This window comes from Triticum aestivum, chromosome 6A (assembly GCF_018294505.1).
Source record: "Triticum aestivum cultivar Chinese Spring chromosome 6A, IWGSC CS RefSeq v2.1, whole genome shotgun sequence".
NCBI lineage: Eukaryota > Viridiplantae > Streptophyta > Magnoliopsida > Poales > Poaceae > Triticum > Triticum aestivum.
In genome coordinates this window covers 375,504,557-375,517,264 of record NC_057809.1, presented here as the reverse complement: position 1 = coordinate 375,517,264, position 12,708 = coordinate 375,504,557, and positions in this window count along the sequence as shown.

Sequence of the window (12,708 nt, the reverse complement as noted above, 5' to 3'; positions counted from 1 at the left end):
ATTAACAACGCGGTTCGTTGTTCACTTCTTCTCCCTCCCCGTCCGGCCAAAAGGTAAACCTCTCCCGCTCTCATCGCCTCTTTCTCTATGGCAATGGGGGCGGCGATTCCTCGCGGCGCCATCGCCACTAATCGCAAAGCGGAGGCCTGACAATGGACGAGCACCGCATGACAATCTAGACCGGCTCAAGGGCCGAGCCCATGACCCCGTGCTTGCTGCAACACGCTCTTATGCTTAGGCGGTGTGGGCTTCTACCTTGGGCGGTGTCGAGCAAGTGCTCGTGCTCTTATCGCCTGTCCACCCCTCTCCGAGCTCTCCCTATAGAACTCATAGACCCACGACATGGGAATTAGGGCCGGGATTAGGATTTGAGAATTGGGGAATTTGTGTCACTTATTAGGATAAGGGGTAGAGTCTGAATCGTAGTATTACCTGATTAAAAAATTTAGGATTATGTTTTTTTAGATTTAGGTAGTTTAGGCTTAAAATTTTATTGATTTAGTAAATTTTCAGATCTATAAATTTGTTACTAGTTATGCAGCTAGTAATCCCCTTTATAATTCTTTAAATTTGGGGTTAGGGTTTACTGATTGTTGTTAAATGTTTACTATTTGGTTTATACGTTCTACTTAATTCTTTGATGTCAAGAAGAGGGCCTGTGAATTTAGCGGTTAGTAAATCATTTCTATCTGTTTTGTTGTGCAGTTTGAACAAAACAAACCTATAGCGTCAACGCCCTTTCCCAAATCTAGCACCCTCAGTCCTCGTAGGAGGAACACCGGCCCCACCTGAAGCTGGCCATTCCAAGCCATGCCAGCCACCATATCAGCGGTCGTCTGTCCTCATGATGGCGTCTGTTAGCCTTTGTAACATTTGTCAACCCGACAACATCTGACGCTTCAATATGGAACTATCCGATCTTTGCTTTCAGGCATGTCTTGTGTTTGAACAAGATCTAGAAATCTTTTGGGGTTCTAGTTAATTTCTTGGATGATCAGAAGGGGTGAGAATTCCTCATGGTGGCTCACTTTTCAAGATCAAAGATTAGGCTTAATGAATATTCTGTTGGGATAATTCTTCATTTATGTTTTGGAGGTAATGCAACATGTTGAGAAAGATTGTTGGAATTCTAATCCGAATTTGGCCTCTTAAATTGAGAAAGATTGTGGGTCTTTTAAATCTTCAGTGGCTAATAGAGATGTGGGTTTCGAGATCTACAACAATGCTAACATTGCCAATGATTATTTCAATCTCATTTCTCTCTCTCGGACAATGGTGGCCCCAAATTCTAGAAGGAATTTGAGATATATTGTAAAGAGCAAGATGCTGAGTGGTCTATTGTTTCTCGGGGAAACAATCATAAGAAATCTTTTGCAGATCACGTTGAACTCCTAGATTCTATACGAATAAGAAAAGTTACTTGGATCATTCTAAAGCTTTGGTATTTTAACGTCTTGAATTTGCTATACAATCTGTAACGACCGAACAATCAAAGGGTAATGATGTAGTGGGAATTCAGCGTCAAAACTTTTTCAAATGTAATGGGAGGCATTCAAAGGATTTGGACCCCAACTCTAATCGCATCGGCCCTTTTTGTGTTCGTTGTGCGATGTTCGGATACCTCTGGCCCGCCTGCCAAAATAAAATTCACCGTCAGGCCTACAAGGTTGAGCCCATATTGGGAAAGATTCTTGGAATTCTAATCCGAATTTAACTGCAAAATCAGTGGCGGGTACGGCATGAGAATAATAGAGAAATTTCCGGTCAACCAAATTTGGACACCAAAGGCTACGATTAGTCGGTCTTCACCATCTAAGGGTGACACTCAAGAAACTGTCAACACTAACCCTCTAAGCAGTAATTTTGGGGCAGCCTCTTCAGCTTCCGCTCCTCCCCACGTTACCCGCTCTGCTCTCTCGCCAGCATCGTCCATCACATAACCCTTCTCATCGGACCCATTGGCCCCTTTGATCCGACACCGTTCCTTCCAAGTATCATCATGCGCTCCAGTGGATGAAAGGCCTCCCAAGGTTTGAGTCATCTGCCTGCAGCTTCATCCGGTAAATGAATATCTTGCCATTGCTACTTTTCTTCCAATGCCTGATGGTGAATGTCGGTGTCAAAACCGGCGGATCTCAGGCAAGGGGTCCCGAACTGTGCGTCTAGGCTGGATGGTAACAGGAGGCAGGGGACACGAAGTTTTACCCAGGTTCGGGCCCTCTCGATGGAGGTAAAACCCTACGTCCTGCTTGATTAATATTGATGATATGGGTAATACAAGAGTTGATCTACCACAAGATCAGAGAGGCTAAACCCTAGAAGCTAGCCTATGGTATGATTGTTGATGTGTATCCTATCCTACGGACTAAAACCCTCCGGTTTATATAGACACTGAATAGGGTTAGGGTTACATAGAGTCGGTTACAATGGTAGGAGATCTGAACATCCGTATCACCAAGCTTGCCTTCCACGCCAAAGAAAGTCCCTTCCGGACACGGGATGGAGTCTTCAATCTTGTATCTTCATAGTCCAGGAGTCCGGCTTGAAGGTATAGTTCGGCTATCCGAACACCCCCTAATCCAGGACTCCCTCAGTAGCCCCTGAACCAGGCTTCAATGACGACGAGTCCGGCGCGCAAATTGTCTTCGGCATTGCAAGGCGGGTTCCTCCTCCAAATACTTCATAGAAGATCTTGAACACAAAGATAGTGTCCAGCTCTGCAAAATAAGTTTCCACATATTGCCATAGAGAGAATAATATTAACACAAATCTAATCTGCTGACGTATTCCGTGGTGCAACACGCCACGGCCAAGCCTTTATCCGAGTCGTTTAATTACCCACCTCAGCGTGTTATGCAAGGTGGTTTCCCTGGCACGTCTTGTTAAAGCAGAGATCGTGTCCCCTTATTATGGGATTCTCATCAATACGGACATGGGTAACCCAACCGCTTCTAGGACTCCTAGATCATAGGCAAGTCCAAACGGACACGGGGAGGACGCTTGATATCCACCCTCTTTATAAAGGGGCAAAGCTTTTACTTTTCCCTCCCGTGCTCAATCGAATCCTTCCCCTGCCTCAAGCTCAAATGCCCAAAGCTCAGGTCAGGTGTTCCGAACCTTCAGTCATGTCCGGATCCAGCCTTCAAGGCCGATGGATGCCCTCCTCGGTCACGGAAGAAGACATCAAAAAGTTGAGGGAGGTCAGGTATCTGACCACCGAAATATCGCATCGGCTGCCTCTCCGGGGGCAGGCCGTACCCTCTCCCAAACCCAACGAGAGCGTTGTGTTCGTCCCCCACTTCCTCCTGGGTCTAGGTTTTGCACTGGATCCTTTCGTCAGGGGCTTGATGTTTTATTACGGGCTAGATTTCCATGATCTAGCTCCGGACTCCTTCCTGCATATCACGACTTTTGTTGTCGTATGCGAGGCCTTCCTCCGGGTTACCCCCCACTTTGGCTTATGGCTCAAGACCTTTGAAGTAAAGCCGACAGTGATCGAAGGGCAACATGTAGAGTGTGGAGGCACCTCAATACGCAAGATGACGGGAGCTCCGTGGCCCAAAGGTTCCATCCTAGAGGTGTCTGCATTGTGGCAACAGGAGTGGTTCTACATCCCGACTCCTAGAAGTGCCAAGTGGGCGGCCGCCCCCATTTTTCGCTCGGGCCCTCCGCCACGACTGATGTCATGGATCAGCAGAGGACTGAGTTGGGGTCCAGCCAAGGACGTGCCTTTACTGCAAAGCCACATTCGAGATCTCTTCAACGGAGATCTCAGTTTGGTCGCGGTAATACAAGTTATGCTGGTTCGTCAAGTCCAGCCTTGCAAACGTCGGCCCCTTTGCTTGTGGGAGTTCAATCCCGAGGGTCCGCATGCCATTCATAATTTTCTTGGCCTGACGCACGAGGATATGTATAAGTCATTCTTTGGACCTCAAGTAGAGTGTCCGGAAATCACCGAGGACGTGGGCCTGAGCAGTAACTGCGCCACCGAACAGGTAAAGAATCTTCCGGCCGAACATATTATATTTCCTTCATCACGAAGTTATTTCTGAGAGTTTGCTTTTTCGACCAGGACTGGCTAACAAAGGCGAAGTTGATTCGGTGTTCGGCCCCCCTCCCTAAGGGTTTGGAGAATCCGGTATTGGAAAAGATGCTCCAGACCGCACCTTGCCCGGATCCCTTGAAGGAAGATACTGTGGAGGGTAATGCGGGCGGACGCGGGCCCCCAACGATGCCTATTCTAACCGAGGGAGCGAGCGTCTCCGTGAGGGAAGATGACCGTAAGAGGAAAAGGACTGCACCCGGGAATTCGGGAGACGAAGCTTCCAAACGGGAGAAGAAATCTTCCACCGGGGGCCCTACCTTGGGGGGCGCTACTGCCGCACAAAGTCCGCGGGGGGATCAATTCTCCCGGGAGTCGTAAGTGACCCGAAAACTTTAATAGTACAGATATGCCATCTTTTTCTTCTGTGAAAATAACCACCGCATATATTTGTGCAGTTCGGGCCTTAGCCTCTCTCAAATGAGCTCGTCTTTGGGGGATCTTCTTCCAGAGATGATGGAGAGCGAGACGCCTCCTCCGGACTCCTCTGCTCCGGAAGCGTGTGACCCTGAAGTGTCGTCGCGGAGGGCCTCTCCGAGTGCGGAGAGGCCAGAAGGTGATCCAATTGATCCCCGAGGCTCCCAGTGTCCGGCTCCCGAAGAGAGTAGACAAAAGAGTCCGGTGCCATCTAGTGTGCGATCGGACGTTATGAGGGAGTTGGTGGGGCGAGCGGCCATCTCAGATGATCACCGTGTGCTGATGAATATGGTGATGGAGAGGATATCGTCCGCCGAAAGCGGATTGCATGAAGCTTTTATGAGTCTACTGACAGGCTTTGAGGTATGTAAAAAGGAATGTGTGATAGTCCTGCACGTGTTAGGTGTGCCCTGTGTAGACAGTAGCCCCGGAGACTCTGGTTATCGTCGGAAACGATGAAGAACGGAGGATCATACACCCAGGTAATAACCATACTGCCTTTATGTGCAGGAGATGGAAGCTCCGGTGGCCATCCGGACTAGCCAGATTGCCCGTTTAGAATGGCAGTTGGATGCGGCAGATGCCGACATCGAGCTTGTTAATAGAAGGCTTGACGAGGCGTAGGGTAAGTATCCTTGTCTTGGTAAACGCCACATAGGAAGAGTATGATGCCAGTGTTTTTAACATGTTATGACTGCAGATGGAGCTGCCACTGTTGAAGCCTTGCGGGCGGAACTTGCCCGAGCCAAGGAACAAGCAAGATTGGGTAATGCGGCTGCTTTGAGGGCGTCCGAAGAGTTGCGGGCCGAGAAGGCCGCACATGGCGAGAGCCGGAAGAAGATGGCCAATATGGCCGTAGAATTAAAAGCCACCGTAGACCGTTGCCGGGCTCTTGAAAAGGAAAACCAGGCGAAGGCATCGGACCTTGACAAGGCTGCTGTAACGGGAAAAGACCTCCGCTCTGCTGTGAGGGCAAAGAAGGAGGAACTGTGGGAAGCCGGGGATATTGTAGCCGGGAAGTCCTTTATGCTGCAGAGGAAGTACGGAGATCCACGGTATGCCCCTCTGGATCGGCTGTGGAGTTCGGAGGATGCGTATATGGATTTGGCAGCGAGCGCTGCCGATGCGGCCAAGTACTTCCAGAGTCAGACGGACCGTGAAGTAGACCAGCTGTTTTGGAAGCAATTCCTTTCTCCCGAGCGTTCGCTTTTGTTGACGGACCAATTAGCCGAATGGGCCGAACTAAATAGGTTGTCCGGACTCTCCATGAGGTCTGTTGTGGATCAACTATGGCTCGGAAGGTCAAAACCGAGCAGCTATTTTAGCTTGGTGCAGCAGGTCCTCGATGTGGTGCTGCGCATAAATGCGATCAAGAGGTCGGCGTGTATAGAAGGCGCACGGATGGCCTTTGCCCGTGCTAAAGCATACTGGGCAGAGATGGATGCTACCACTATTGCAGCGCGGGATTCGGCCATAGGTCGAAGGGCTGCTGAGCACTACTTTGAGGAAGTTCTTGAGGGTGCTCGTTTGATAGAGACCCAGTGCTCAAAAAATATTATGTTTGAATGACATGTAATGTCATTGTAAGCGAAATGCTTTTTAAATTTTTATGAGGCTACTTTTATACTTTTGCCTGAAAGTAATGTGATGCCTCCTGGGCGGCCGTTTATGTATACATGTGTATAACCTGAAAGATTGCAGTCGTCGGCTTCAACCCCCACGCATATAATGCGCAGGTGTTCGTAGAAACACGTGTTCACACTTAACCCAATGTCTTGGTCCTATTAAGGAGGTGATAGCGAAGCGAGCGAGGCAACCGGACTATAATGCTTTAACACTTTCACTTAGCCATAGGAGTTTGATAGTGGGGCTACTAGATAGCCCCTGGTGGCTCCGCACTCTCCCGATCCCGGGGTGCGTATATGCCTGGCCGGAAAGCGGCCCTTCGTTAAGGCGGAGGAATTCTAACATTCCCATAGGTCATCGAGTGGTTGACCAGTCTCACGCTAGATCATGACAGTCAGTTTTCGGCTTTCTCTACTGAGGTGCTCGTTCGGATGAACCAGGGCACAATCGTAGTAGTTCTTCTGGTGCTACCTTAGCCGGTAAAGCGGAACGTAAGGCACCAAAACACAGGAGCCGGGCAAACCCAACATTTGACCAAAGATAATGATTCGGAGCTGATGCATATAGGTCCAAACTCGCGACGCCGAACACTCCCTAGGGTATTCAGTCTTTGTGGTATAAACCGGGCCTGAAGAATGGCCTTTGTAAGAAGCCCCTTGTGTCCAGGTACGTGCATTGTTCTGGCGTGGCCACATGCCAAGACGTCAGCATCCTTCTCAACGGTGGATATGTAGCAACAAGAGACAATAAAAAAGGTTTACGCATGGTCTTAATCTAAAAAGAATCCTTGGGTCGGGTCCCTGCTGCATGTCTGCGCCTGTGTCTCCGTTGTGCCATATCCTGGATGGGTGTAGCGCGATGATCATCTGTAAAAGAGAGGAATTTAGGTGAAAAGGTTGTCGTGCAAAAGGATAGTTTTCTAAAGAAACCATGTATAATTCAAGATAGGAAGAAATCGCCACTCGTCTGCGGGCGTTGAGCCCCTTGTACTTTTGAAAGATAGGGGTGTGACCGTCTATTTGATATGAATAGCGGCGCCGGACTTGTTTTACATGTGTCTGAGGTCTTGACGACCTATTGGATGCTTTTGCTGGTCCGGGCGCCTTTAGTGTGCGGCTGCCAAGGCAGCCTCACTCTCTTCGGCGCGCAGAGATCGCTTGATACTTCCGTGTACTGAAATGATGCCACGTGGACCGGGCATCTTGAGTGTTAGGGAGGCGTAGTTTGGTATTGCATTAAAGCAAGCGAAAGTTTCGCATCCGAGTAGTGCTTGATAGCCACTTTTAAACGGAGCAATGTGGAAAGTTAAATGCTCGCGATGGAAGTTATCAGGGGAGCCGAATATAACTTGTAGTAGGAGGGAGCCCGTGCAACGAGCCCCTGGGCCTGGCGTTACTCCTTTAAAGGTAGTATTGCTATGGCAAATTTGTGTTGGGTCTAACCCCATCCCGCAGATTGTATCCTGATATATTAGGTTTAGGCTACTGCTGCCATCCATCAAGATTCGTGTGAAGTGGTATCTGCCAATTACTGGGTCTAATACCAGTGCAGCCCATCCTGCGTGCCGGATACTTGATGCGTAATCACGATGGTCGAAGGTGATCGGTTGAGACGACCAGTGGCGGGACTTCGCGGTGACGGGCACTTGGGTATATTTTTCAGGGAGTGTCGCATTGTTTTTTCTCTTGATCACGTGTAACACGTTTACTGTTTTGACTTCGGGTGGAAATTTCTTTTGTTCCCCCATGTCTTGCTTGGGAGGCTCGTCCTCATCTTCACTTGGTGTATCTTCCCCCTTGTGTATGGCGTTAAGCTTGCCGGACTGCTTGAAGACCCAACATTCTCTGTGGGTATGATTAGAAGGTTTGCTAGGGGTACTATGGATCTGACATACTTGGTCCAGAATTTTGTTGAGGCTGAACAGTTCATCCCTGGTGCCTTTGGAGGGCGGCTTTTGGTTCGGCCGAGGGACTTTGAATCCGGCATTTACTGCCATGCCCTTCGTGCTGTCTTCTTTATTCCGGCGTTTGTTATTGTTGTTGCGCCATGATTTCCCGTTTCCATCTCTAACTTCAGATGTACTGGGGTCGCTGGTGCTGCATCTGGCTAGCCAGTTGTCCTCACCCGCGCAAAAGCGGGTCATGAGGTTTGTTAATGCGGCCATCGTTCTCGGCTTGTTTTGGCCGAGGTGTCTGGCGAGCCATTCGTCGCGGACGCTGTGCTCGAAAGCCGCTAAGGCTTCGGTGTCCGGACAGTTGACAATCTGGTTCTTTTTAGTAAGAAACCTATTCCAAAGCTTTCGGGCTAACTCTCCGGGCTGTTGAGTTATGTGGCTCAGGTCGTCCGCATCCGGAGGTCGGACATAAGTCCCTTGAAAGTTTGCCCGAAAGGCGTCTTCGAGGTCTTCCTAACTTCCAATGGAGCTTTCGGGGAGGCCTTTGAGCCAGTGACGAGCTGTCCCTTTGAGTTTGAGAGGTAAGTACTTGATGGCATGGAGGTCATCCCCTCGAGCCATATGTATATGAAGGATATAGTCCTCAATCCAGACCCCAGGGTCTGTTGTTCCGTCGTATGCCTCTATGTTTATGGGCTTGAATCCCTCTGGAAATTCATGGTCCAGCACCTCATCGGTGAAACATAGGGGGTGTGCGGCACCCCTGTAGCTAGGTGTACCGCGTTGTTCGGATGTTTATTGTGTTGCATTGTATGCTGGGGCGTGCTTGCGTGGTCCATAGATGGATCTTGTTGCACCGTCCTTTGGGTGCGAGCCCTTGCATGGGTCGGGTGTTGTATTGTGAGCGGCGTTGAATGCCGTTCTGTGGTGGTAGAGGGGTCGTCTATCCGACCAGGTGGCTGCTTTGATATTTGGTTGTGGGGGGTCTGAGGCCTCCTCATCGAATTCGGGTAGCAGCTTCCGTTTTGGGTAGCTCTTGGAGGGGCGATTGTCGCCGTACCTTGCTACAGTGTTGAGTATTTTGCTCCATCTGAATTGGAGCGTGTTTTGCGCGGCCTTGAGCCTCCGCTTCTGCTTTTTGAGGCTCCTTGCGGTGGCAACGAGCCTTTTACGGGCATTCTGCTGCTCGGAGTGCCTGTCCGGCGTTATGTCGTCCGGACCATTATCATTGATAGGATTTGTTTGTTCGGTTGGATTATTGGGATTGCCGTTGTCTGGCAGCGGTTCGCCCTGCTCTAGTGCTGGATCAGTGTGATCGCTATTTCTGTCGAGGCGGGATTTGGGGCGGCGCTTGCGTCGCCGCTTTGACCGCTTTTCGAGGGAACAATCCTTCGGTGCGTCCTTCTGCTCCTCGCCGTCATCTTTGGGTGCATCCACCATGTATACGTCATATGACGAGGTGGCGTCCCCGGGCTCGATAGGCGCTGATTCTTCATCATCTCCTTCGTCGGCATCCATACCGTCAATGTCGTCGGAGTTGAAGTCGAGCATGTCGGTTAAATCGTCGACAGTGGCTACCAAGTGGGTGGTGGGTGGGCTTTGAATTTCTTTATCGTCCGAATCCCAACCTTGCTGACCGTAGTCCGACCAGGGTTCTCCTGATAAAGATAGAGACTTCAGTGACTTCAGGATATCGCCGAAAGATGAGTACTGGAAGACGTCCGCGGCCGTGAACTCCATGATCGGCGCCCAATCGGATTCGCTCGGCAGGGGCGCGGAGAGTTCGGAGTCAGGCGAAGAATCTGTTCGGCTCAACCACCGTTGGGATCGCAGCCCCCGAGGCGGCGTCCAACCGCCCATCCTCGATCGGCGCAGTCGGCTCCGAACTGGGGGTCGGAGCCGATGCGGGTGCAGCCTCCAGGGCACTGTTCGGCGGCAGGGCTAGATCATGCTCGTCGTGACAGTGCGGTGCACTCGGCAGTGGTTCGAATCCGTCGAAGATCAAGTCCCTGCGGATGTCGGCCGTGTAGTTTAAACTTCCGAATCTGACCTGACGGCCAGGGGCGTAGCTTTCGATCTGCTCTAGATGGCCAAGTGAATCGGCCCGAGTGCAAAGCCACCAAAGACGAAGATCTGTCCGTGGAGGAAGGTCTCACCCTAGACTGCATCGCCATTGATGATCGTAGGGGCCATCGGGCCTGACGGCGACGGCATAGAGGAACTCTCAATGAAAGCACCAATGTCGGTGTCAAAACCGGTGGATCTCGGGTAGGGGGTCCCGAACTGTGCGTCTAGGCCGGATGGTAACAGGAGGCAGGGGACACGAAGTTTTACCCAGGTTCGGGCCCTCTCGATGGAGGTAAAACCCTACGTCCTGCTTGATTAATATTGATGATATGGGTAATACAAGAGTTGATCTACTACGAGATCAGAGAGGCTAAATCCTAGAAGCTAGCCTATGGTATGATTGTTGATGTGTATCCTATCCTACGGACTAAAACCCTCCGGTTTATATAGACACCGGATAGGGTTAGGGTTACATAGAGTCGGTTACAATGGTAGGAGATCTGAACATCCGTATCACCAAGCTTGCCTTCCACGCCAAAGAAAGTCCCTTCCGGACACGGGACGGAGTCTTCAATCTTGTATCTTCATAGTCCAGGAGTCCGGCTTGAAGGTATAGTTCGGCTATCCGAGCACCCCCTAATCCAGGACTCCCTCAGTGAACTATAGTTCCATAATGTGAGATAGATACTTTACGAGTTCTTGAAATCTAGCCGGCTTGGATTTAGTGAGGTTAGCCCCTGTCCGCTAGGTCTTTCATATGTGAGGATTCCTCTATTTTGATAGAGATGATTTATTGAATAATAGTCCACATAGGTATGATGATATTTTCATTGTCTTTGAAGAGCATGATGCGGGCCCTAATTGGAGGAGATTCCACTTGAACTAGGAGGCTTGGCTTATGTTGGTCGGTTTTCATGCGGATATGAGAAATTCCAGACATAGGAAATGCAGTTAGGAGCTTTGGTAAACTGCTTGTTAAGGATCAGGCAAAAATCGCTAAAGCTAGTATTATTGTGAAGGTCAGAGTTGAAGAGCTTCGAGATATCCATTCTATTATAGTCCAATCCATGACTAATGACTTTCTTGGGGATTCATGGTCTATTCCTGTGATTATTCTTCAACAACAAATGCTTGGGGAGAGGGGGGGGGGCACCAGATGAAGATCCTGTTTCCCTAAAAGGAAACCCCCACCCCATGTCTGATATACAACACTTTCATCAAAATCAAAATAACCATCTGGTTGGCCCTAAGTTTTGGATTGCCCCTCCTAAAAATGATGATTTACGTGAAGATGATGAGCAAGAATGGGACCACTAGGCCATGCCACCCTTGCGTCCTATTCATCAGGTTGATGTTGAGTTGCACCAAGGGGGATTTCTAGAAATAAATAATCTCAGAGGGCCCTTGGAATAATCCAAAAAATGAGCAAGATGATCTCCATTTTTAGTGAACTTATCCAATAATGCTAGTACTGATGGCTCTATTGGACTCATGCCACAACCAAATTTTTATTTGGATTTAATCTTCCTAGGCCATAATAGATGTTGATTGATGGGCCTCCTAGACCATATATTCCACTAGCTGCTCTTTCTCAAGTGTTTGCTCCTGCACCAAAGGAAGCATATATGTCTCTAAATATTAATCTTTTTCAATATGCCAATTAGGAGGAAATAACTGGGGAGGTGGATAGGCAAAATTTTGCTTTTAACATTTTGTCTACATAAGGAAGGGATGATACTCATTTTGCTGCAGGATACACTATCTAGGTAGTTAGTACTATTTCCAATCAGGTTTCAAAATACTCAAATCACTCTTGACTCCTCAGAACTATTGGGTTTGCAATATCATATATATAATAAGGATAAGTGGTGCCACTCCAGTGCTGAGTTTTCCACTTTAAAGGGCCAAGATATGGGGTTTTGGAATTGCAAACCTCAAAGGCTATCATTCTAGAGTCTGCTATTATTGATTAGGAGTCTATAAATGAGCAAATGTTCTTGCAATGCTCTGATTTTGAGAAGGAGTTGCTGGCATGGTCTGATGTTGATCACTCTTCTTCAAAGGCAACTCTTCACTACTAGGAAAAGGCCTACTAGTGGCGCACCTGTTTTGCCTACTAATGGAGCACTACAGGTGCGCTAATAGTATCATGCCATTAGTATTTTTTACTAATGGCGCACCTGTGGTGCGCCATTAGTATCTGGTATACTAATGGCGCACCATGCAGTGCGCTATTAGTATAGCCCACGGTGCGCCATTATTATGCCTCCCAGGGGGCCATATTTACCCATGTGCTTTGGCATACTAATGGCGCACTATGTGGTGGTGCTCCACTAGTATGAATATAAGGAATTTTTTTCTTTTCTGATATTTTCACAGGTTACAAAATATATTGTTGGACAGAATATAGACAACACCACGCAGCAACAGCAGATTCATCGAATACAATAGAAGATTAGTCTCCGAATACAATTCATCATATTAGTCTCCGAATTCAAAAGACCGAACAAAGATACAACATTACAAGTCTCGAGACCGCGAGTAGCGAGTTTGTTGGAAGTAATACTAATCCTAACAAGTCCTACTAATCATCATCATACAA